Below are 23,832 nucleotides of genomic sequence, written 5' to 3'. Positions count from 1 at the left end.
GGTCACCAGGATGAGGATTGGGAATGAGATACCAAATACAGCTCTGGAAATATTTCTCAAGGAAGACAGGCTGCAGACCTCTCCAGATACTGGAGGTCACTGTCAGCAGGAACAATGAAGCAGACACAAAGAATTCATAGCAGAGCTCAGAACTGGTCAGGTTACCATGGTAGCTAAGCTGAAACCCAAAGAGAGCGTGTTGAGCTTGAATAAGATGACACAACCTTTTTAGGTATTTGTGTGATGAAGGCTTTTCAAAACTGATAGCTCAAACTGCTGGAAATCGTGGAATTTTATATTTTGTGTAGTTTTCCAGAAATCACTTACACTATCAGCATTTACCCAAATGCAGAGTTATTCCCTCAACAGTACCTAGTGAATTTTGAGTAGAATAGGACACTAAAATTTCACATCTACCTCATCGCATTAAGACATTTATGGATATGTAACCACAATAGAATGTAACTTGAGGCTTTCTTATAGACAGGTTTGGTTAAATCCAAGAAGTAAACTACAGTATGTGAAGTGTGAAGAAAACAATAATACTCTAGTGACCTTGTTGCAAAAGCACTATATCATCTTAGTAGTGAGAGTTGATTTGACATGGGCGATTGGGTGATTTTAACCTGTTGAATGATCAAACCCGGTGAAAATCGGGAAAACGTGGAAACGAATGAAAATGTCAACTGGACTAAGTTCCTTTTTTATAAAAGCATAGCAAGTGCCTCCTGAATGTTATGTTTTTGGAACAACCATGAATAAAAACATCTTCTACAGAAAGGGAAATTGAATGGATAGATATGACAAGTTGACAATATGTACTGATGCTTTTATATTCTTCTGCAGCAGAATGGGTGTGTGCTCTGCTTTCAGCATCTGGAAGATTATGTGCTCGTTGCTTGATTCGATAACAGAGCAAACCTGGAGGAGCTCATTGTGTAATGCAGCTATCAAATCCCTTGAGAAAGTAATCATAAGAAGTACAGTATGTGAGCTGCTATAAAAAAATCCACTAAATCAACAGGTTACTTTTAGGCGCTCCTGAGCTACTTATCCAGTAACAGCTTGCTCTCAAGGCACAGATTGGTCATTTAGAGAAGGGGTGTCTCACCACCTGTAGTTTCAATGAAGGGTGCACATTTTTCATTAAGCACAATCCATATTTGACATGGTTCAGGGCCAGCTGGTTTGCTCCTTTTTAACACTTACATTTTTGCTGTGCACTAAAAACTGTATATAAAACAGCAACTTTCTTAATCAAAACGGTTTGTGTTCATTCGTCCATTCTGTTCAGCTTGCCAAATCAGAAGTCCTTACAAACTGAAAATACACCCTTCACCTTTCTAAACTAATATGTCATGATGCATTAGGAATGGCAAATTATTTTTCAGAAAACTAGTGTTCGATAACATACAGTACCCCCTTTTAGTGAAGGCTAAAAAATAACTTGGTTACAGGGGAAATGTGTTATTTAAGGTAGCTTTAGCTTTCCAATTCAGTCTTCCAAATTCATGGACAGTTATGGCCTTAAGTGCTGAAGCTTCTCCAGCCCTGCTCTGATTAAGAATGCCATTATTAGATGTAGAATTTGGGTTAAACAAGATAGTTCATGTAAATAGGGTTAGTTTTGTGGAGGAAAAAATAGAAATCTGTAACAACTGTGTTGGTGCTTTGTTAAATGTTCTTTTTTGCTTTTGTGATAACTAGAGCTGCACTGCATATTGAAGTCCCATAGGATATTCAGATTTTGTTTGTACTTATTATTACAAGTGTTTCAGGTAATGCTCTCTAAGGGCATGAAGAATTTCCAGCATATTGTGCCTTGGCTCTCTCAGACACCAAGAACCAGAGGAGACATGCTTTTTTCTTTGGTTGTGGTTGCAATCACACTGCTATCATTTCTCTTTCCTGACTGCGTGTCAGTCCGATAGAGAATATTTACAGCAAAAAGCAAAGACACTTCCACTGATGCTTTAAAATATAAAAAAAATCTTTTGGGTGAACAGGTCACAAATAATCCTCTTGAGAGGATACTTAGCTCGGAGCACAAGAAACACGAGCAATCAGTCCTCAGATAGGAAGTGACTCGAGTTATTACTGCAGTAACTTACCCTGCATAGAAACCGACACAGGTCTGCAATCATTCCGCTGATGACTGAAATGATTGGGGACCTAGTCACTATATTTCTACAACACAAAAAAACTACTTGAAGGATTTTGCTCAGTAGAAGAGCATGGGTACTTTCTTGTCTTTTTCCACTCAACTTCGTTCAGGCCTGTTAGTCTAAACCCTGGCTCCCCAAAATAGCCTATCGTTAGCTTGCAAGTTGGTATTTGCACAATTATACTGTAGCTCTCAGGTTCACTTGGGTATACACCCTCACCGCTGCTGCTGCCTCAGGTCAGCCCCCCACCGCTGGGTGCTCAAACCCGGGCCTCTGGTGTCACTCAATAGGGAACCAGTCAGTCGAGCTAAAGGGAGATCTCCCCTCAGCCTGGTGGCTGAAGACCCCGCTATTCACAGGGAAGGGTGGTGACGTCACCGCGCTGGCAATGCGGGCTCCCACAACATGTAATGTCAGCCGTATGTGTTACAATATTCTAAACTTGAGGTGCTGTGACTTTAACATTGATTGTGGGGGGAGAGTAACCATAGGAGTCTTTTTCAGACATAGGGGTCGCCCCAGAAATGGTACAGTTAATCATAAAACCTGCACTGTATGTCACATTAATCTCACTGTTTACTCAACAGTATAGGTTTAAGTGCTGTCTGTCCCCAGATGGCACCAACATTTCATGCTGTATGGGCTTTGCTTAGAACTGCACTAGATTTGACATGAGCAGAAAACGTCATGTCAATGCCTTCTAATGTCTTCCAATCAACTCTGCTTCACTGCTGTTAATACATTGTGCCTCTGTGTCTCATGTCTCCAAATCAATATGACGTAAGGCATCCCATTCAGGCTGAAGTCCTGCATTGCTCACTAAGCTTCCAGGCTGAGCTCTGGGTTTCTGCAACTTTACCAGGAATACGTTTCATTCTGATAACAGATGAATGGGGAAAAGAAGGCACGGAAAAGGGCAGATGAGGTTATTTTTAATGGGAAACTCAACTGCATATTCAATTCCCAGCAATTTAGAATGCAAGCCAGTTTTGCAACAAAAGCAAACCATTTATTGGCTAAATGTATCACTTGAGGGGACCAAGCAAACTCTTAGCAGTCAATTGATCTCTGGATTTTATCCATAAAGGCTCACATTGAATTCTCCATTGAAATGTTTGAATGGCTTGTGGTTTCCGCCCTTGAAGAAGAGGGGTTATGTCACAGTAAATACCTCAGGCTAATGCCAGACCTGCATTTGATGGCTTGTTTTTCATGATCCTAAGCAAGACAGAAGGGATTTCAGGTTACCCTGATAAGAAAAGACTGCTACTAACATTCAGGAAAGTGGCAGCTGCTCTGACATTTAAGAGTGTGACAGCATAGAGAACCACGTGTAGGAGGTTGCGAGGGGACTCAGCTCTCTCGCCAATCTTTCTGACCCTGAGTACAGTATGTGATCCAGGAATAACAGCAGCCCCAGCTGGTTTGAAACATAATTTCACTGGGAACTGAACTCATTTCTTTATCGTGTGGTCTAGCCAGCTGCTCCCCTTGATTTCTCATGTCACTGCCCTGTATATATTGTAGATGGCTTTATGCTCCTGCTGGGATGGAGTGTTGCACAAACATGCTGTAAATAATGAAAACAGAAGAGGTGATGGGTAGTAGTGCTGGAGAAGGGGCATCGAACTAATTGCCTTATTTACCTGTTTCCCTCTCCCAATATCTCACTGTTTATCATCCATCAGTTATTGTAATCATATACTGACTTACGCAACGCAGCAGAGTAGTTTTCATTGCTACCTCACAGCGCTGGGACACTGGGTTCAGTTCCGACCTGGGGTGCTATCTGCATGGAGTTTGTAGGTTCTTCCCATGTTCGTAGGGGTTTCCTCTGGGGGCTCCAGGTTCCTTCCAGCATCCAAAGACATACTACCAGGTTAGTTGGCTTCTGAAAAACTGGCTGTGGTGTGAGTGTCCGTGTCTGTGTGTGTGCTCTAATGGACTGGCGTCCCATCCAGGATGTATCCTACCATTGCTTGCTGGGATAGGCTCCAGCTCCACTCTGACCCCGTATTGGATGGAGTGGTTAGAAAATGGATGGATTTATTCCATTCCAAATAAGCAAACCTGCTTTTGCTCCTTAACCTCTGTTTATATCCTGAATTAAGACCTGTGCTTTCTTAGAGGTCATTAGGAAGGTATTTGGTGCTTTTGAAAGAGCAGTAAAGACTTATTCCATCATAAATGATTCCAGTTTATGATGAATCCATTCCTTGTTCCAAAGTTTAAATACAGCAGTAAAACTTTAAAATACTGAGCTTTTTTTAACAAAGGCATTATTTCATATTTCTATTCGATTTACAGTTAGCAATTTTAATTTTCAATTTAGTCAATGCAGTTTATGTCCGCTGAAGTGAATCCTAGCAGTCTCCCTTTGTAGTTCTATTTTTTTTAATGTAATAGTCTCTACACTTTCACAGCAGTTTAAACAAAGAATCTGTTCTGCTAAGGAACTTGTGCCATTACTGACATTGCTCATGACTTGAGAAACAGCCTGTTCCCTTCCATCTGAATGTAAATTATATAAAAGTGATGCTTAGAACTGTGAGGAAAAATATTTTACTATTACAGCAGTTCTTATTTTGAAATAAATTGCGTTCACTTCACATTTTGTGTTTTATATGCAAAATGGTTTGCTGTCTAAAGGAGACAGCCTAAAGATAATTGCAAGCAGGGCATCAGAATGTTTCTCACAAATGTGAAAAGGTTATGTGGAAAAACACCTAAGCCTATTTTTTATCACGAGTTAACTTCAAAGCCCTATCTCTCATTTAAAGTTTTTGACACCAAAGAATTGACTCATGTTAAACATTGACAATGAAGATAGAATAACCAATCATGTATGGTTCTGAACAGCAAGACTAGGATCTTTTTTCCTAGTTTATAAGATAGTTCATAAGATTTAGAAACAAGTTTGAAATGTCATTATCCTGCATATTTTAATAAGTCTGTCCCCCATAGTGTATGTCCTGTGCAATTCATACCAATAAGGCTTTATGAAATATTGTATGTGGTTATATATGATGATAAAAGTTATTAAACAATGGTTCCACTGCCCAATAAGAGGGTTTTGGATGAAAATTAGTCTGGAGTTCTATCAGGATGGAAGAACTGACACTATTCCGACTGCAGATAGAGACAGAGTTGAAAACTGAGTGAAGCTCATTATCATTGCCCACCCACAACTTTAAATGTAGTCGTAGGAGCACAAAGATGTGTTTTTAGATAAGTTAAAAGAAAATGAAAAATCAATAAATTGCTCTGCTTCTCTTCAATTGTTTCATTTCACCATTTTACATTTTAATTGCAATCCACCTACATCATTTTAGCATCTCAAAGAGTAATAATTATCATGTAAAATGTATTCATCTTGAAAAGAAAACAGTATTTTATTATCTAATTAAACACATCTTTCATCCCCATTCTAGTATTTATCACTTTCACTTCAAGGCAGCTCTTCTAGCAGAGCAAGATCTTTGACTTTCCTCTACTATAGTGTTAGGGAATACCTGTATGACCCCAGTTATCCATTCAGGAGTTTGAATAATCCATATTTACCCTTTGACTATTTTTTTTCCAAAAGAGTATGAATCTGACACTACAGATTTTTTACAACAGATTGATTAAGAGTAAATTATGATACCATTTGCAAAAAACATGCTGTTCTGCTTCAGTCTAACTGCCTGAAATATATACTCAAGCTTGCAGCTTCATCAGACTGAACATGTACTAGTTATTGGGAAAGCACATGAACCAAGAGAATCCTTTGAAATGCTGGTACCTATGTATGCTGCTGGGTGGACTATCTCCTTATTGTTGACACTCTGTTGTACAGAGCAAGATACTTTTTCACAGACTGCTCCAACTTTCCATTTTGGAGTCCTGATTTCTACATACTACTCCTCGTTTCATCCCTAGTGCATTAGCAACACAGTAAACCTTGGATTCAAAAGTCCTACAACATCTAAATAAGGTCTTGCATTTGAACCTTTGAACTACTTTAACTTCCCCTTGAAAATATTTTGTCTTGCAAAAACACAAAAGTGTTTGCATTTTGTTTTGCAAAAGTGTGTGCATTTTAAACGGCTTTTTAAAAGTTGTTAAATTTTCTTTTGGAAAACTGAGCAACAAGAACTTCATGTTGTTATGGTATTTGGAGACAGTCCATTAAATGATAAAACCATACTAAAACTAGATTTCTTTGAGTGAGGATATGGTTGTCTCAATGGCTTTGTCACAGCAGAAAAAGGCATTAGTAATAATGCAGAGAAAGCTGGTGCAGTTTTCGACCAGTCTGTTTCAAGCTTTGTTCCATGCCCATTCTGCAGGACCATGAGCAGGCTGGGAGGTTTAAGATATCATAACCTAATTCTTGCCACATGTGTGAAATAAGCATTTGAAACATTAAGGTCGTAGTACCCCTCAAAGAAAGGCTTTAGATAAAACTGAAAAGCAACAACTTGCCCACTAAGTTACCAAAGCAGCTGTGACTGAAAGATCATCATGTCCAACAATGTTAAATATTGAATATAAAATCTTTATTCTTTTAGAGATCCTACCAGCCCCAACTCTATGTTAGTCCTTTAACAATTTCTTACCTACATTATCTTTAATTTTCTGTACTGTACAGGCAAAATACAGGTGGGCATAAAAGCTACCCCAACCCTCTCACCTATTGAGATGATCTTTTGACTGGTTGCAGGCTCTTAGTACTTGACAGGGGTTTTGATACTGATTAGAGGAGCAGTACTGTACATCCTTCACTGATGTCATTGCGAGCCTGAAGGTGGCTGGGATGAACCTGGAGATACTGTTTGCCAGACGTTGAAGAGGGCACTGGCAAACTAATTCTAATGCTACTCTGTTGGTGCTCTGTCAGCTGTAGCCCATCACAACTCAAAGCGACACTCATACTAAGTGTATGTACTGCATAAGCCACTGAGAAACTCCCCGCATTATTTCTCTTTTAAGAGCACCGCTGAATGTATAGGCTTTGAACATCTTCACTAGGAAAATTATGATAAAAAGTATAAGAAGTCTTCCTTTCACATTTTGAGGCACTGGGAAAGGTTCAACAGAGGAAGCAGCCCTTCGCATTGGAACGTTCAAATCAGATTAGAGCACATGGATGACATTTGACTCACCTGGAAGTTTCATCTTCCCTCAAGCATATAATGATAGGATGATGCCTAAGCTGTGGGAAGAAAATCAGATACTACAGGTTAGCACAAAGCAGGCTGACTGAAGGTGGTAAAATATCTTTGGTGTGAAGTACGTCAAGTGTGATTTGTGCAGCTGGAACGAGGAACAAGCAAGTGACTTTCATATCTCCTCATCTGCTTTGTGACTGGCGATGAGTCACATTCTAGCAGATTCTGCTTGCAAATGCCAGCTTTTCAAGAAATCTGGACCTGGAAAGGAACACAATTGGATGTGAGAACTTTATAATTTCCTGCCAACATCCAGACAATTGTTAACCGGATGGAGTTAAAAGGTGGATAAAGCTGTTTCCCCACAGGAAAAAGAAAGCTATTCTTTTTAATGGCTTCAAGACTGGGACCTGCCAACCAAATGTTTTGCAAGCTGTAAAAAAATGTCCAATGACGCAGTGGCCAGAATTCAAGCAGTTCTTTCACTGGAAGGAAATAGAGCCCCTTTCAGGCTTCATTCCTGAGACATTCCCTGTTTTAGCTTGGTTGAGTCGCAGAGTACAGTAGATGTCTGTTAGTGGAACTTAAAAAAAAAGCCCTGGAAACACAGGAACAAAGAAAAGCGGCATCGTAAACCTGTAACTGACCCCTTGATCCCGTGTTTTAGAGAGAAATGCACCAGTAACTCAAAGAAGTGCAGGAATACTGCAGTCTGTCCAAAGCTGCTTACTCCTTGCAAAAGTGCACTGAAGTATGACGAAGATAGTAGGCAGGAGACATATTGAGGAACGTTTCAACCTAAATCGTGGACACTTTGAACTGAAGGGGGGGTCGCCCTGAAAAGTTTCTTTGAGCTTTGTCACAGATTGTGTTCAGCTGCTGGGAGAGAGCACTGGATTACAAATTCAAGTCTTTTCTGGTTTGCATATTCACCCTTGCCCATTTTACAAGAATACAGTAAAGCAGTCCAGCACTGAATTTTTACTGAACTTTCATAATGAGGGTACTAAGTAAAATGGGTTACTTTTGTATGGTATACCAGTTAATGGATACCGATTGCTTCAGGCACAGTTTCCTGCATGGTGGACTTTCCTCAGAAATGCTTCCGCAAGAATTTTGTGCAAGGCAGGTCTGAAAAATATAATCTGTAATTGAACCAGAGTGGGACTCCAGATGAGGTCTTATGGTTTGTTGAAGTATGTCACTAGATGTTACACCATTCTAAATCCCTACTTTAAGAAAAATGTGCACTTTAGCTATTCCCCGTTTTGGCGGCTCAGTGAAAAACATCATGCATTTGTCATGATGGCACTACCAGCTCTGGAGCTTACTAATGAAACAGAAAATTGAAGTATTTACAATCCAGCTGGATGAAAAACTCAAGGCCAGTCACTCCACCACTTCGTCAGCAATGCATCACAGCTCATCTGTTTATTTTGTCAGCTGCAATCCCAATAGCATTTCCGTAATGACTACATTAAAGGAACACGTATTTAACAACTAAAGTGTTGATCAAAGCTGATCAAAGACATTGATAACTGCAACATATAATAACATCCCTAAAGTCATAATAACATCCCTTAAGTATTTAAATATTTGTGTTTTGTGGAGAGATCTGATCAGGTTCATGGAATGCTTTCACACATGACATTACTGTAAACATACAGTAAATAGTGACACAGGATACAAAAGAAAAACATTGTAATTATTTTGCCCAGACTGTTTATTCGATATCGGCTCTTCATTGTCAATGTTATAACTAATCACACAGGCCCAACTATCAATTTGATAAGAGTAAGGTTACATCATACAGTACATTCAGAGGCATCCTGGATTTGAGTGCTCACTAAGAACCCCAGCAGGCTGTACTGATCATATCTCCCTGGAACCTATAGTACAAACCACCAGCCTGTATAATTAATCACGCTGGCCCAACAATTTCTGCATACATGTATGTGCTTTGCATTTATACAATATATCATATGCGAAAGGTAATCATGAGCTATACAGTAGTTTGAATCACACACAATGCAATTTCAAGAAAGTATGCAAAAAGATATCACATTCCCCCGGTATGATTTTATTCACAGTCCAAAAAAGGATAAGGAATCAGCAATATGCTACACATAGTAGAAATAAAGAACCCATAACACTTACATACTACAGGTTTAAGAATTGTTTTTGATAGAGTGGAAACATGTCAAATATAGATTATTGCAATATTAATAAAAATAAAGCAGATTTTATTGTAACTACTGCACCATATGTGAAAATACAAGCATAACTTCCACTCTTTTCAGACCTAAAATGGTTTTCACATTGATTTATTGAGTAGAAAATACAGTAAAAGCTTTATGTCCCACTAAAGTAGGACAGCTGTGTATTCCAGATGAAAAACATTTTCACATAAAGCAGCTTTGGAATTGCTATCATCTCCATTACTTAATTAATCTGGCTGATGCCCTATGCAAAGTGGCTTACATTTACACTATACATCTTGGTATTTATACTAAAGCAACCCAAATACCGTACTTTGCTTTGCTGACCATTACACCAGCTTTGGTCCATAGCACTTCAACATTAGTCATTTAGTCCATCATAGCATGTGACATTAGTTCAAGAAACATTATATACATTCTTATTGAAGGAAGTCATCTGGCCATTTACTGTAGCTTGTCTTGTCTTGTCTGCCAGACACTACAATTGACTGTTAATTGATCCAAGGATCTCATCCAATCTTTTTAAAGTGTCTTTTAAATGTGAAGAGTCTGTGACATTATCATATGTGTGGAATATTAAGAATGGACCACAGCTGAACAAGAAGGGATCTCCAGGGGCAAGATTCAATTCAGCTGAAGACTTCCTGGAAAATGGAAGACAGATGTCAAGAAATTTGGATATCTCAAACAAACATTTGTGAAATACATTGAGAAAGTCTGCATTTAGCAGGAGGACTTACAATGAGAATGAGACTAATTTACTTAATGTAGCATTAATATGATGTATATTAGATATCTACTGTAGGTATTAGTTAGGAAAAGACTCAGTAATGTTTCTATTCTGTCTAAAAAGAATTGGAAAAATGGGAAATTCACCACGTTACAGCTGGGTAAAATCTTCATCAGTAAACCTTTGTTTTACAATTCCTCTCTGGTGCCCAATAAGGAAGTCAGTACCACCAATTTGCAGTTAATGAAAATGGGTTTTATCTTTCTGGTCTCCAGCTTTACAACCTTAATTAGTGATTCAACAGGCAGCAGGGAAATTTCATTAAATGTTCTATGTAAATGCTAGAAAGATATTACTAATGATTTAGAACTAATTAGTACATCCCTGCAGAAAGTCTTTGTAAAATACAAACCTTCGTTACAAGATAAGAAGAAAGTTTATCAAGCACTTGTGAATAAAGACAAAAAACCTGATTAAGTGATGCTGTGATGGTACAAGCATGCTACATTGTACAAAGCTGTTTGCTACTGGTTGAAGTGGATAGTTTTTAAGTGGATGTCCATCTTCTGGTCAAGTAGAAGTTGATACATGATACACATGCCAGACAGCACAGGTTCAAAAAAGAGAAGAGCAAACTTCATAAAAGATTTGACATAAAAGCATGAAGTTTCAGCATTTTTGTGACAAACGTATCAGTTTTGTCAACTTAGTTATCAAGGCATTTTCACTTGAAGTAGCAGTAAAAGGATTGTCTCACTGCAAAGTAAGCCCTGGCCAATTCAGAATTAAGAAGTTCTTCAAAGGTGGATGAAAAGAGCATCTGATCAGAATCCTGCAGCCTTGTCACTTTTTAACAATATTTGTATTTGTTTAATCAATTTCCCTACGGGATTAATAAAGTATTATCTACAGTATCTATCTATTTGATTGATACATTCAGGTGTTTTACTTTGCTGATCTTTATAGTAGTTTTAGTATTTTTAGTATCAATATACCAGTTTCCACCAATCCTACAGAATGACGCAAAACAACTAATCATTTGGTTTAAGTCTTCATGAAAGATTGAGCACTAACACCAGGAATTCATTGATGCAGTTGAGTGATGATCTGACCTTGTAGACTGTGGAAAAGATGCCTCTAGCTGGCCAAGAGTAATTTGGCTTGGTAGAGTTGGCTAGAAGTATTTTATTTAAAATAACCAGTAATATGGCCTTAACCCTTGTTTTTACATTTTCATTTTATATCCACCCAACCTGGAACTAGCAGTTGTCTCTTTATTCGAGGACCAGTAACTGTGCTGTAGAGAGAAAGAAGATGGCTACACGTGTTCTCCAGTGCCTCACAGGAGAGGCTGTGCTGATTAGAAAGGTGACAGCAGTGATAGATGTGCTCCTAGGTCTGCAGGTATCTGGGGAGCTGCAGGAGCCACTGTTTCACTGAGAGCCCAGGCTGACTGATCCCAGAGCTGCATTGTTCTAGGCCAATAAGTTAAAAATGCAACTTCAGCACTGCCATTTCCTTAGACTTAATGGGCATCTTTATCAGTGAACACTCTACAGTTTACTACAGCAGTATGAAAACCTCAGGAAAAAATCAATTCGAAATAGAGCAGTGAGTAGAAGTCTTGGCTTTTTTGCTGCTTTTAAATGAGATTGCAATTACAACAGCTAAACAGGTCCAGTATCAGTAAATAAATACAGATTAATGAGTGTAACAAGAGCTGATTTTACACGAAGAGGCATCCATGTCACATTCATTGCAAGCCGGCTTTTATCGGATTGAGACACAACAGATAGGTCATACAACTAGTTTAGAGTATGAATATATCCTTTGCATTTTAATTATTTTTGGATGAACATTGCATTTATATTATGGTATGTCTAATAGAAGCCTTATAAAATATTAAATCATTTATTGGAGAGGTCCAAGTGTCACAGTCTCATCCTTCAAAAGTTTAACAGCGTAGTCCACACCCAAAAAACAAAGTGAAAAATACAAAAGAACCAAGAGGGAAAAACACAAAACTATAGTACAATAATATATACATTAATTGATTGATTGATTGATTGATTGATTGATTGATTGATTGATTGATTGATTGATTGATTGATTGATTGAAAAAACAGATTATTGTAGGCAGCTACCATTATATTCTATGACCAACTTCCTCCTATCTCTATTCTCCTATCTTGAAGAGCTCCTTTTCTAGGTTAAACTCCTCCTCCTAGAATATTCCACTATAAAGCAAAAATAATTCTATAAAATAAATTATCAGAATTCTGATATACACCTTTCACCAGTGAGTACACAATTAAAAAATAACATATTATTAACCAAATCTATTTCAATTTTATGAAGTCAATTTTATGTCCTTTTATGTACGTACATATTTGTAAGAGGATACTACCCCCTCTAAATGGTATGTTCTTACAAATCGATCCACGCATGCGCAACCCTGAAACAGGCACTACTAAGCCAGCCCCTGTTGCCATGGCAAGGTTTGGGTCCTACAAGTTGCGGGAGAAACCATTTTGCCGGGGAGAAATCAAAACAAGGTATTTATCCGAAACACGTGAGTTGAACACCAATTTAGTTCATTTCACTTATAGAACAAAGAAAAACGGGTGTTTGGGTTCAGTTAATGTTTAATTTTGACCATACGTGAACAAACTTCCTTTACTCTGTGTGTTGCGCCCAAAGACCAAGCAAAGTTATCCCCGGAATTCCAGACCAGGTAAAGGTTGTTTACGTTTGAAACCAGATTTATCGCCCTTGTTTGGATAGTGAAATGTTTACGTTTGCGTATGTGTGTGTACATGTGGCTACCTCACGAGTGCCAGGTGATCTGGAAACGGTCTCCAGTGACCTAGTTGACTAAACATACTTTTCAACAACAAAATACTGCATCTGCAAGTCGCTTTTTTGTCACCCATATGCATAATTGGTTGTAATCGACGTGCAAATGAGTGTTTCTAATTGTTTTACGTAAATGTGATTTAAAATAATGTAAAGTCTTTGTTAATTCTACCTAGCAGTTAATTAATTTTCACTTTTAAAATGTGATGTATGGCAAATGAAAAACTGATTAGGAAAGTGATCCATTAAACTGCTGAACAACAGTACCTGGATTTGTCACAGCTATTAAATATAAAAGTGATTTGTAGTTAGGTTAGAATATTTTCCTTTAAGTGAAAAGTTTGATGAGTATGCCATTCCATGTGTAATTTACCATACAGGCAGTAAAATTGTCTGTCATAAGTAATATTGAAGGGAACTCACTACAAACAGATTTTTCATTCACTTTGACTTACAATAAAGATTTAAAAAGCTTTTACATTTGTGTAACTCAATATGGTCAATTCAGACTGCAATATGTTTAGACCTCAACTGTGTGGATATTTCACACAATACATTTTTTAAATAAAAGGCAATTACCATTTTTTTCATTAAGCTGTTATTTTTAATATTTGCAATATAAAAATGAAAGTACGTATTTATCCTTGTACTCTCCCGTGTTTTTTTTTTGTAAAATCCCTTAACTGATTTATACACACTGTCCCTCTCCTCTATTGTGCCTCTCAAAAAGAATAGCAGCTCAGGTTATACAGTACAGTTTCACTAATATACGAGGTGTCAAAATAAAACAAGATACATCAGCATTTCATACCCTGAATACAATACTGCTGATACCATCATATTTGGAAGCCAGTACAGAACAAAACAAATATAGTTTATGCACTTACAGCACATCACATAATTCAGTTTCATTTCTGCAGCAATATTAAAGTCAGCAAAAAAATCATTTCTTTTATCCTTTAAATATGCATCTGTTGTAACAAATTCAAACACTGGATTTACGGGGGGGGAAGATTCTTCTTGACCACATCTGCCAGTGCAGGTTAATCCTAACAGGTTACAAGATGCGGCCAAACCTCCTCATTGTAGTATTGTTGAATAAACTCATTGAATTAATTGATTTTTTTGTGTTCTAGCAAGCAAAAGATTGATCAAAATTGTGGTTAAATCTTTCTCCTAAAGTTTTATCATGGAACTCCATTTAACACGGTATGTTTCACTTACTTATAAGTCAATCTGTCCCTAAAATGCATTGCTATATATTTTGATGGCTTTTAGAATTTTAAAAATTAAATACCATGGTTTTGTTATGTTACATATTCAACTTTCTCCTTCATTCTGTTTTTCTGTGCAGTAGCACACATGTTATTGTAGCCTCCAGTGAGACAAGTATAGCACAGTGAGTGGGTGTTATACCATCTGCAGAAGTGATCCTTCATACAATAAACTCATTTTTGCCTTACTTGTAGTCCATTTACGTATTACATTTGAAAAGTACTTCATGGTGCACTGCCAATATATTTCATCCTCTCGAAGAGATATGACGCAAAACATCTTTAGTTATTGTTACAAGTTCATTATATCCAGCCAGGATAATAGGACCATCGTCCTCCAATACTTTCTCTCTAATAAGCAAGTAGCATTAGTTGTGAACAGCAAAGCATCAGTAAACACACAGACCTAGAGATTTAACTTGCTACTACGAATGAAAACAGATAAAGACTCATGTGCGCTTATAAATGACCAGTATCTAAGAAATTAGATAAAATAAATCTACTGTATATATTTCTCATGGCTATGACATTGTGGTCATCCATTGAAGGAAATTTGCAGATTTCATATAGAAATTGCAATGTTATTCATTCTTTAAAAGTTTTTCTCTGTTTAAAAATTGGATTGGAAGTCCAATCTCTGCAGTCGGAGGCAAAGTATTCCACAGTTTTAGCATTTCTTAGACTGCATTAATGAATCTTGTACAAGAGGACCATGCAAAACCAAGGTTGATTGGCATGGAAGTCTTGGAAATGGTGTGATTTGCACCTGTCCAGTTGACTGGTAACCCAAGAGGATAAGACTGCCACAAGGGCGCAACAAGGTTATGGGCATACAATACTTTTGCAAACACCGCTGCCAAAAGCACTCCTGCAGTACACCATTATCTTTCTATTGAGATTAGAAAGTTGGTTATAAAAGAGCTAATTATGAAATCTGTTCAGTTAAGTGTTAAATAAGCCCATGATAAGGAAAAACAAATCCTGGGGGCTGAAACATACAGTAGAAGGTCTGAGGACTATGTGATCAGAAGAATTCAAAACTATAAATACAGTATCTAAGCAACAACAAAGCTTTGACAGATCGTTTGAATAATGATTACATGCAGTATATATTTGGCTACTCATTGATGCCCTGGAAACTATTTAAAAACAGAAACTTAAAAATAAGGTTAATGGGGAAAAAAAGAAGCAATAAAAGCATATGACGAATGATTACATTCAAACAGGAAAAATGCAGTGAGAAAATTGTATTGCCTATGATGACTAAGAATAGTTAAGTGCGTTCATCTTTTATAAACTGTTCTCATCTATACATCTCTCGTTATTCCGGCTCCTGGTGAGAAAATTCACCTTATTATGTGCAATACTCTGTTCTAGCACTGTGTAAGCATAAGAGATCTGTCTAAATTGACCATTCTGAGATCAGCGTTGCACTTCTAATTTAATCACCAAACAGCCTTTGTTTTTTCTAGTTTAGCTCTAATCTTTTTTTCTAAGAACTCAGCCATTCAGGGCAGTGCAAGGAGCCAACCCAGCCCTGGATATTCAGACATCATTGAATCGTAACATTTAATAGACCAATCCCTGAATCCATTGAAATCACCCAACCACGTTTGCTCCCCATACTGTACAACCCCTCTTTTGGGTATTGTGTTTTTCATCATCAGTTCTAAATGCAAATCCTCCTGATTTCCACTGGTGACCAAAGTACCTTATTTCTCGATCATGAAGCAACATTCACTTTTAGATTAATTCACTTATTTTGAAATGTATGTTTTTTATTATACATGTGCAGTTTACCCAATTCCCCCTTTTCACTACTTACTCACAGCAAGCAGTATGATGAGGACAATAACAATTGAACACCACAGGGAAGAGTTTTCCACATCTCTAGCTGTTCTTGGAAGCTTGCCAGATGTTCCATAATCCTTGAGCAAATATCAGCAGTGCCTCAGAGGATAATGCGTGCACAGTCTATCTCAGCAACAGAATGGGCAATAATTACTTAGCCAATGTGTTCCAGCAGTAATAAGTAAGTAATATGAGCAAACTATAGCACTGTACAGGATATCATCAATTGAAACAACTCATAAGTAGTAACGCATAATGGAGTGCTTTGAAGGCATCTGTTTTCATATATTTAGCACATATCCTTACACCTCTCCCAATCTGATGCAGAAAAGCTAAAGAGTGCTTTTTTTTCAGAGTTTTGATTGCAATGCCATGCGTGCTAGTGTATCCACATGTTCTGAACTTAGCTGCTTGGACTTTTATCAGAAATTAAAATACATGAGCATAGATCACCTGTTCTTGCCTCTGTGGCACTGGCTCCCTATGAATTTCCAAATAAGTTTAAGTGCTTTAACAGCTTGGCAGAGTTTGGCACCAGACTACATCAGTGAACTGATACTCTATATACACCTATGTGTCATTTGCACTCTTTGGGCTTTTGGTCTCCGGTACGAGGCTTCAGACACTGGGAAACTGCTTTCTGTCCCATCTATGGAAGCCTCCCAGCCCATATCAGATTTTAAAAGTTTGATGATTTGAAAGTGATTTAAAACCCACAAGTTGACTCTAATTTTAAAGATTGTTAACTTAATTTCTGTATATTTGACCATCTTGAGAAAGGAAACCAAGAAGAGGAGTGGAAATCTTAAGCATCTCAGCCAGTGAAGGCCTCTGACTGGAGACTGGCGCTGCACTGTCAGAGCAGACCTATCCTTTTCTTAGTGAGAGGCACAACAATTGTTTTGCCCATATTTCAGGTCTTCTTGGCAAATGTGCATTATCCATCTCTGGTGTCATTTTGCAAGGAGTATAATGGTACAGTGACACGACTGGCAGTTAACAGTTCCAGATTTGGGTGGCCATAAAAAGAACAAACCATCAGATGGAAGCTTATTTTCATAAGCGATGTTAAAGAATGAGTAGAATGGGTTCCAAAAAAAAGCAGCTGCATTCAAGGTTTCTTTCTGAATGAAAACTCCTTTATGTTCATCCTTACATGTGCTGACAATGTTAAAGACACTGCACTGAACATTATTTGATATTTTTTATTATACTTAAATATAATTTTCAGACTTAAAAGTGGACTCTCAATTTAAAAATGTCATTTTATTAATAACACCTTTAACTAGAAAAGAAATGTACAGGTCAACTATTTCAGTACATTGGAACATAGCTATTCCATTCTTCTCTGGGGGACGATTTAGAATACTACCGCTCTTCCCAATTTAAGACGGTGATTGAATTCTAGTACAGTTAATAAACTAGTCAGGTTCACAGATGATCTCAAGTACAGAAAGTATAAACCATGAAAATGGTGTAGTACCTTACAAGTAGGGTTTGTGGAGTATGGAACATGCTATCCAGCAATGTAGTTGAACCTACAGTATCAGCTTCTTTGAAGAAATTAAATCTCAGATTAATTAGCTACTAGCAAATATTAGGTGGGTCAAACGGCCTTTTCTGGTTTAAAATCATGCAATCCTACTGTTTAATTCTGTAGGCACAAATATAATCAACTTCTCTTTCCTAATATTTAGTAATACATTTTTGGTATTTACAGTAACAAATTAGAATTTCAATAAAACGTATCTCCAAAAAACAAATCAAAAGATGGAAGATCTTAATTTTAATCGGCCGTCATGCAGCATGTAAAAAAATGTAAACTGTTTAATGAAGATTGTTTTCCAGCTAAATATAACTTTCACAAAAATAACAACTTTAATAGGACTAATAAAAAGTCTCATTAAAATCTCAGTCATTGAAGCAGAAAAGTATCTGTCAAAGCAAAGCAGCTGAAGGAATTGATCAGTTTAGACTTCACTGATGAGAAAGAACTCTGAACTGACAAGGCATCCATTTTTCTCATCTTGTATATCATGTAATGACTGGCTGATAATTGATGCTAACATCAGAAGACAGGAATGTCAGGATCTTGTATTTACCTTGGCTTAAAGGCATAGGGATCGAATCGTATAGGATGGCAAACTCCACTGCTAGGAACAAAGAAGAAATCACCTTTAACAGGTATATTGGATGGGATGGACACCAAGAGTGAATTATATTCCAAAGACACCATTGATGGGAATGTCTGAGTATAGAAGTCAACGCAAATATTAAAATTACCGATGGTTAAAAAAAGTAAAGACACATGGGAGGAAAAGTCATCCATTTCCTGGATTCAACCATTCTACCATTTACAGCTGCCGCAGAAAGGCGAAGACAACAGTATGCATGAAGAAGACAAAGGGATTGTATCTCTAGCACATTGAAACCAAATAGGCAGAAAATGTTCAAGATCGAGTGATTTTTGGACTTTCCGGTTTCAATTCTTCTGCTTCTCAGAACAAATGAATCGAGGTTTTTTTTCTGTCTTAAAGTAAAGAAAAACATGCACTCTAAAAATTAGAGGAGTGACTCAACTCGTCAACAGAGAAGAACACACAAACAGCAGAGCTCTTGAGTACCACATCACTGTTCAGTTAGCAGCAGAAACCTGGATTTCTCTTTCCTGTTTAATAGGTACCATAGAACAGGAAGAACTTGCTGTGTGATTGAATATTACAGTAAACGGATGGCTGTTGAGATTCTTGCCTACATTTTAAAATAATGATTCAGTAAACTAAATCAAACTTCCTTCCGCCTCATATTTGTGGTACTTGGCATTATGGGGCCCTTTATTGCTTAAACTTTACAGTTTCTATTGAGATTTTTGTCATACACATGATAACTCTTTTAGAATTTAAATACCAGACATTACAAGCAAAAGCATAGACCAATTTGTGATATTTGTATAGACTACGCACTCAGTGGTCTGAAAGTCAGTGGGTAAGGTGTAACACACCGAACATGGCTCGTTTTCTGATCTTTGATGAAAGGGGGTTTCAAGTTGAGCTTGGGCAGGGTTAAGTGGTAAATAACAGGGTTTGGCTTTAACATTACTAGACTAGACCATTTATCTAATCAGGCATTACAGCCAGGAAGGTGTATCAAGTGTAAAGGCATCACTGAAAAAGAAAGTACTGGCATTCATTAAGAGACTCAGTGGTCAAGAGCATAAATTGTACTGGCAGACTGGCCCTGCAGCAAAGAGATTTCAGGAGTTCCTATTTTTCTACAATTATAATTTTACCTGAAAGGATCTCCCTCTTCAGAGAGTCAAGACTGTTTAATCTTTATAATTGCTTCATGTGGGTTGTTAGAATTATTTTGGAAAACTTTAAAAACCTGTATTTCTCTTCAATTTAGGAGATATTATGGAAAGGTTAATTGAATACTTTATGGATATTTTAGATTACAAAAAATTACAAGTATCTCCACTCAGATTGCAAATTAATGTTTAGGCAATTTTAAGTGTTTTAAAAGCTAATAAGTTCATAACTAAAATATTCATATTTCTGAGTGTTGTTCGATCTGTATAATAGTGGCTTGGCTTGTGTTCTTATGGAAATTATTTTCCTAGAAAGGGATAGTTCGCTAATTAAAATGCCGATCTCTAATTAGTTGAGTGCAGATGGCTGCTGAATTTTAAAAATTATATGGTCAATTTTAACACCACACTTCGAAATGCTCCTTTATATATTTGGCTGTTTGAGAAAAAAACTTGGCCCCTTACACAGGATGAGGTTTGTTTGAATAATTTAATACCGAGTCCTGTGAATGCTCAGTGTGTCTCAAGTCTGGTGTGCAAGGCATCCAAACAGTACATTTTTTCACAAGACACTACTATACATGCAGCAAGCGTGAATTCTCTCATCAAGATGAGCCCACAAGAAGGGGACCAAGGTCCCAGGATGCCATTAGTGTAGTGCCATGTAAACTGATTCCTGATCAATTCCTGATCACAGGTGTGGACCTGTGTAGCAAGCTCAGCACCATACATGGATCTCCCCATTGATTGATCGGTTGTGCACCACACCTGACTTGACATTTTTCATATGTACGACCAACCAGACCTCGCTAATAAGATGATTTGGTGAAAAATATTTTCTCTGTATGGTCAAAAAGAGTCAACACTCAATTTATTGAATTATAGAAGCTGACAATAGACATGTTTGCAGTTCATTAATCAAGAAGAACAAAAGAGATTCAGATGCCCCACAGTGGGTCATTTCTGAAAGTCTGAGCATTTCACAGAATAGCTGAAGGCTACAGCTACAAACACCACTTGCTCATACAGTTCACACCACCTTCAGTGCCAATCATACTGGTTGCCAGAAGAATATAGAAAAAGCCCACTTTTCAAATGTACTGTAGAAGCTGGGCTGCTTTGCAGAATATTTTCTTATGTTGTTACAATGCAGCTAAGGAATTAAACCCCAGCATTGTCAATAATACAAGAAAATAATTTTTAATTGAAAATTCAAATGTTATGATAAATTAATATTTTTACAGATGTTGTGCTAGATCTGTTCAGTACAGTAATTAAAGACCATATACAACACACTGAAAGCCCATACTGTACTCATGAACCAGGCTATCTCTATTTTTTATCAATAGCAAGCTGTCTGAGCTGAAAACAGAACATGGTGTACCAATTTCATGAACTGTTTATTGCCAACGTTATTTTAATGATCTCATTTTTGTCATTATTTAAGCAATCATTCAAGCTTGAATCCTTTTGCATACTTGTTTATAATAAAAGATTGTTTACAGCAAAAGATAAAAAGGCACAATCTGCATGGTAAGGCTTACAGAACACCTGACCTTAGTCTAATTGCAGTAGCAGACAGAGGACCCTTGGAGGATGAATTCCAAGTCCTTCTTTATTCTCAATGTCACTGAAAATGCTATTTCACTGATCAGCCTACATCCTCAAACGTTTAAGATGAAAATGGTTTAAGCAAAGAATAAAAAGTCCATAAATAAGAAGCCCATAAAAAATGGAAGCAAATGAGGTCTCCAAAACTAATGAATCCATTTGCTTTTTTATTATTTCTTTCTCTACCTCAGAATGCACTAAAGTATAACCAGGCTAATGCATTACAATGCTAGAATATACCCAGTTTTTCACTGCAGCCCATTCAGAAACAAACAAAAAAACAAAACAGATTGAATCTTTACTAAGAGGTCTATGACAAACCTTTCCCCTAAGCATCAGTATGCACAAAGCCCACCATGATTCCAAAAAAGGCAATTTCCTGGAGGCTTTATTCAAGACCATTTCAAGCTATAAATTAACAATACAGACTATTTAAAAAAAAAACACCCAACACCACTTGCACTCTGCACAACTTTTTTTAGACCAAATTAAGACTTAACACAAGCCATGTGAGAATGTGTATTCCTAGCCCTCAACCAATTAACTAATAATGGCTGCAAAAGAACAGGTAAAGCAGGTAATGATTTATTCCATACTGAAAGGTCAAAAAAAGAAAACGTTTTGGCTGTGGAGCCCTTCTTCAGGTGTGACACCTTTTTACCAATTACCTTTGAGCTATGAATGAACCTTTACCTGTTACCTTGTAGCCTATGCATGCTGACGTAGCTACTGAACTTTCTACAGCTACCCTGCCTCAAGATCTTATACCTGATAAGGATTTGTTACAATTTTATTAACCATGCTTTCTATAATTAATTAAACCGAGGAAGACACAAATGGTGAAAATGTGAATTCTAATTGGAAAGAGACTCTGGAAAGGAATGTAGGATTGCATCCGCATCTAAAAATAATGACATACAGTACAGGATGTCCTAGGGTGTCTGTCTTCTTTCAAGTATCTAAATTTCAGTCTCAACAGATTGAACAGCAATTACTGTCATCTTTGATCTTCGGATGTAGCAGTGAGATTCTTACATCGTAATTAAGCTCATTAATCAACATCCCTGTACTGTGTACGATAATTATCTAATAAAAACTAAAAATACAACATGACAGTGTGACGGCAGGAGTTCGTTCCGGCTGACTGCATACAGGTGGTGTTCACAGCAGAAAACTCGGGAAACCACTCCAGCACGAGATTGAGGCAAACTACCAGGGGAACACTTAACATGCTGTCAGTTTTAGAATGAAAATCCATTCTGAAGCAATTATGATACATTTCAGTAAAATGCCAGCCCAACAGAGACCCTCAGGAAAATGAAAAACAGATGATGAGAAAGACCCAGTAAAAATGTCACAGAAGGAGCATGAGAGGATGGCTGTAGCAGAAGGTTCTTCCACTTACAACATGATTATAAAGTTTTGAGCTCCATTAGTATGCATAATTACATTTTTTTTTCCTGAGGAATACATACTGATACCTTTTATGTCAGACCAATGGGAATAAAGGTAGTTTCAACCACTTTCTTGCCGCTTCTGCTTAGTCCTAATAATTCGTCATGGTTTCCTGTAGTTGTATACAAGTCAGAGCGACGGCTTGGCCAAAAAATGCATGAACACTGACAAAATCAATACAAGAATTCATACTGAAATGATTGTTTCATAGTAATATATTGCAAGATCAAGGAGGATTTGCTGGTCTACAGAGCTTTGCATGGAGTACTGGCACACAGAAGGACATGATGGAAGACCTGATACTCCACATTTAGTACTTTTTTTTAGAAGTGTATAATCTTAGCATGCCCAGAGGGGTTGGGCATCCAGTTGACCTTGGACCCCTAGAGATTTTTCTTCTCCTTACAGAGGTGTTTTTGGTTCCTCGCCTCCATGTCATGTATTGTCACACAGCTTTAAGTACCTTTGGGCATGCAACCTTGTTGTGAAGGGTGCTTTATCAAAATGAATTGAATTGAAATTGAAGATCATTTGCTAGACAATAGCCCTGGTGCTACTTAACTGTATAGCTCTGATGTCTCACATATTGGGATGAAATCTCACGGTCAGCCATCAATGCAAACAGTGAACAATCTCAAATTTCAATTGAAAATCTCATGCATTAGGGTTTTAGACCCTTGAGAACTATGTTAGTAATCAACGTAGGGTTTCCTCACAGCTGAATCGCCAGGTCCCGAGAAACTGCTGTGGTTCCTTCATCACTTGCGAAACTTAGTGAGAAACATAATTTCTAAAGAATAATAAAGGGTGTGGAAGACACTTCATTTTGGTCAGGTCAGCCAGGTCATTCTATAATGACCCTTGTTAATGAACCCAAACAGAGAGATATTCTCAAGAGGCTGAGAAAATACACAGTTGGTGTGCAAAGTCATTCACTAGTCTTTATCAGTTGTGCAATGTTTCGCCTGCTTGCTGAAATGACATGGCTTTAACATAAAAAGAACAGTAAGGCAAAGAAAATGTTTCTTGTTCATCTAACAGCTGTGACACTAATTCAAAGCACAGGTTGAACCTTATAGACCAAGTGTGCCAGATGAAGTGGGGGAAATGTGACGAGCTGCTTATGACTGAGAATCCCTAAGCAGTGCCACATTGTTTGATATGGTTGCCATCTCTGCTGATTCTGGTCTAAGAGATCTGGGGGGGGGAGA

General features: G+C 37.5%; 1 long non-coding RNA gene across 3 annotated transcripts in view; it reads left to right on the top strand.

The window, feature by feature from the left end:
• Window positions 1–12,750: 12,750 nt before the first annotated feature.
• LOC138224380 (uncharacterized) overlaps window positions 12,751–23,832 on the top strand; it is a 42,604-nt gene continuing 31,522 nt past the window's right edge. Inside the window, exon 1 of one of the 3 annotated variants that reach the window (XR_011182857.1) lies at window positions 12,751–12,822. This is a non-coding gene — a long non-coding RNA (uncharacterized lncRNA). The other 2 variants (XR_011182858.1, XR_011182859.1) reach the window with 2 other exon arrangements.

The sequence above is a fragment of the Lepisosteus oculatus genome, chromosome 20, assembly GCF_040954835.1.
Source record: "Lepisosteus oculatus isolate fLepOcu1 chromosome 20, fLepOcu1.hap2, whole genome shotgun sequence".
Classification (NCBI taxonomy): domain Eukaryota; kingdom Metazoa; phylum Chordata; class Actinopteri; order Semionotiformes; family Lepisosteidae; genus Lepisosteus; species Lepisosteus oculatus.
The sequence above is the reverse complement of the archived record's forward strand: the minus strand, read 5'-3'. Positions and strand labels throughout refer to the sequence as shown.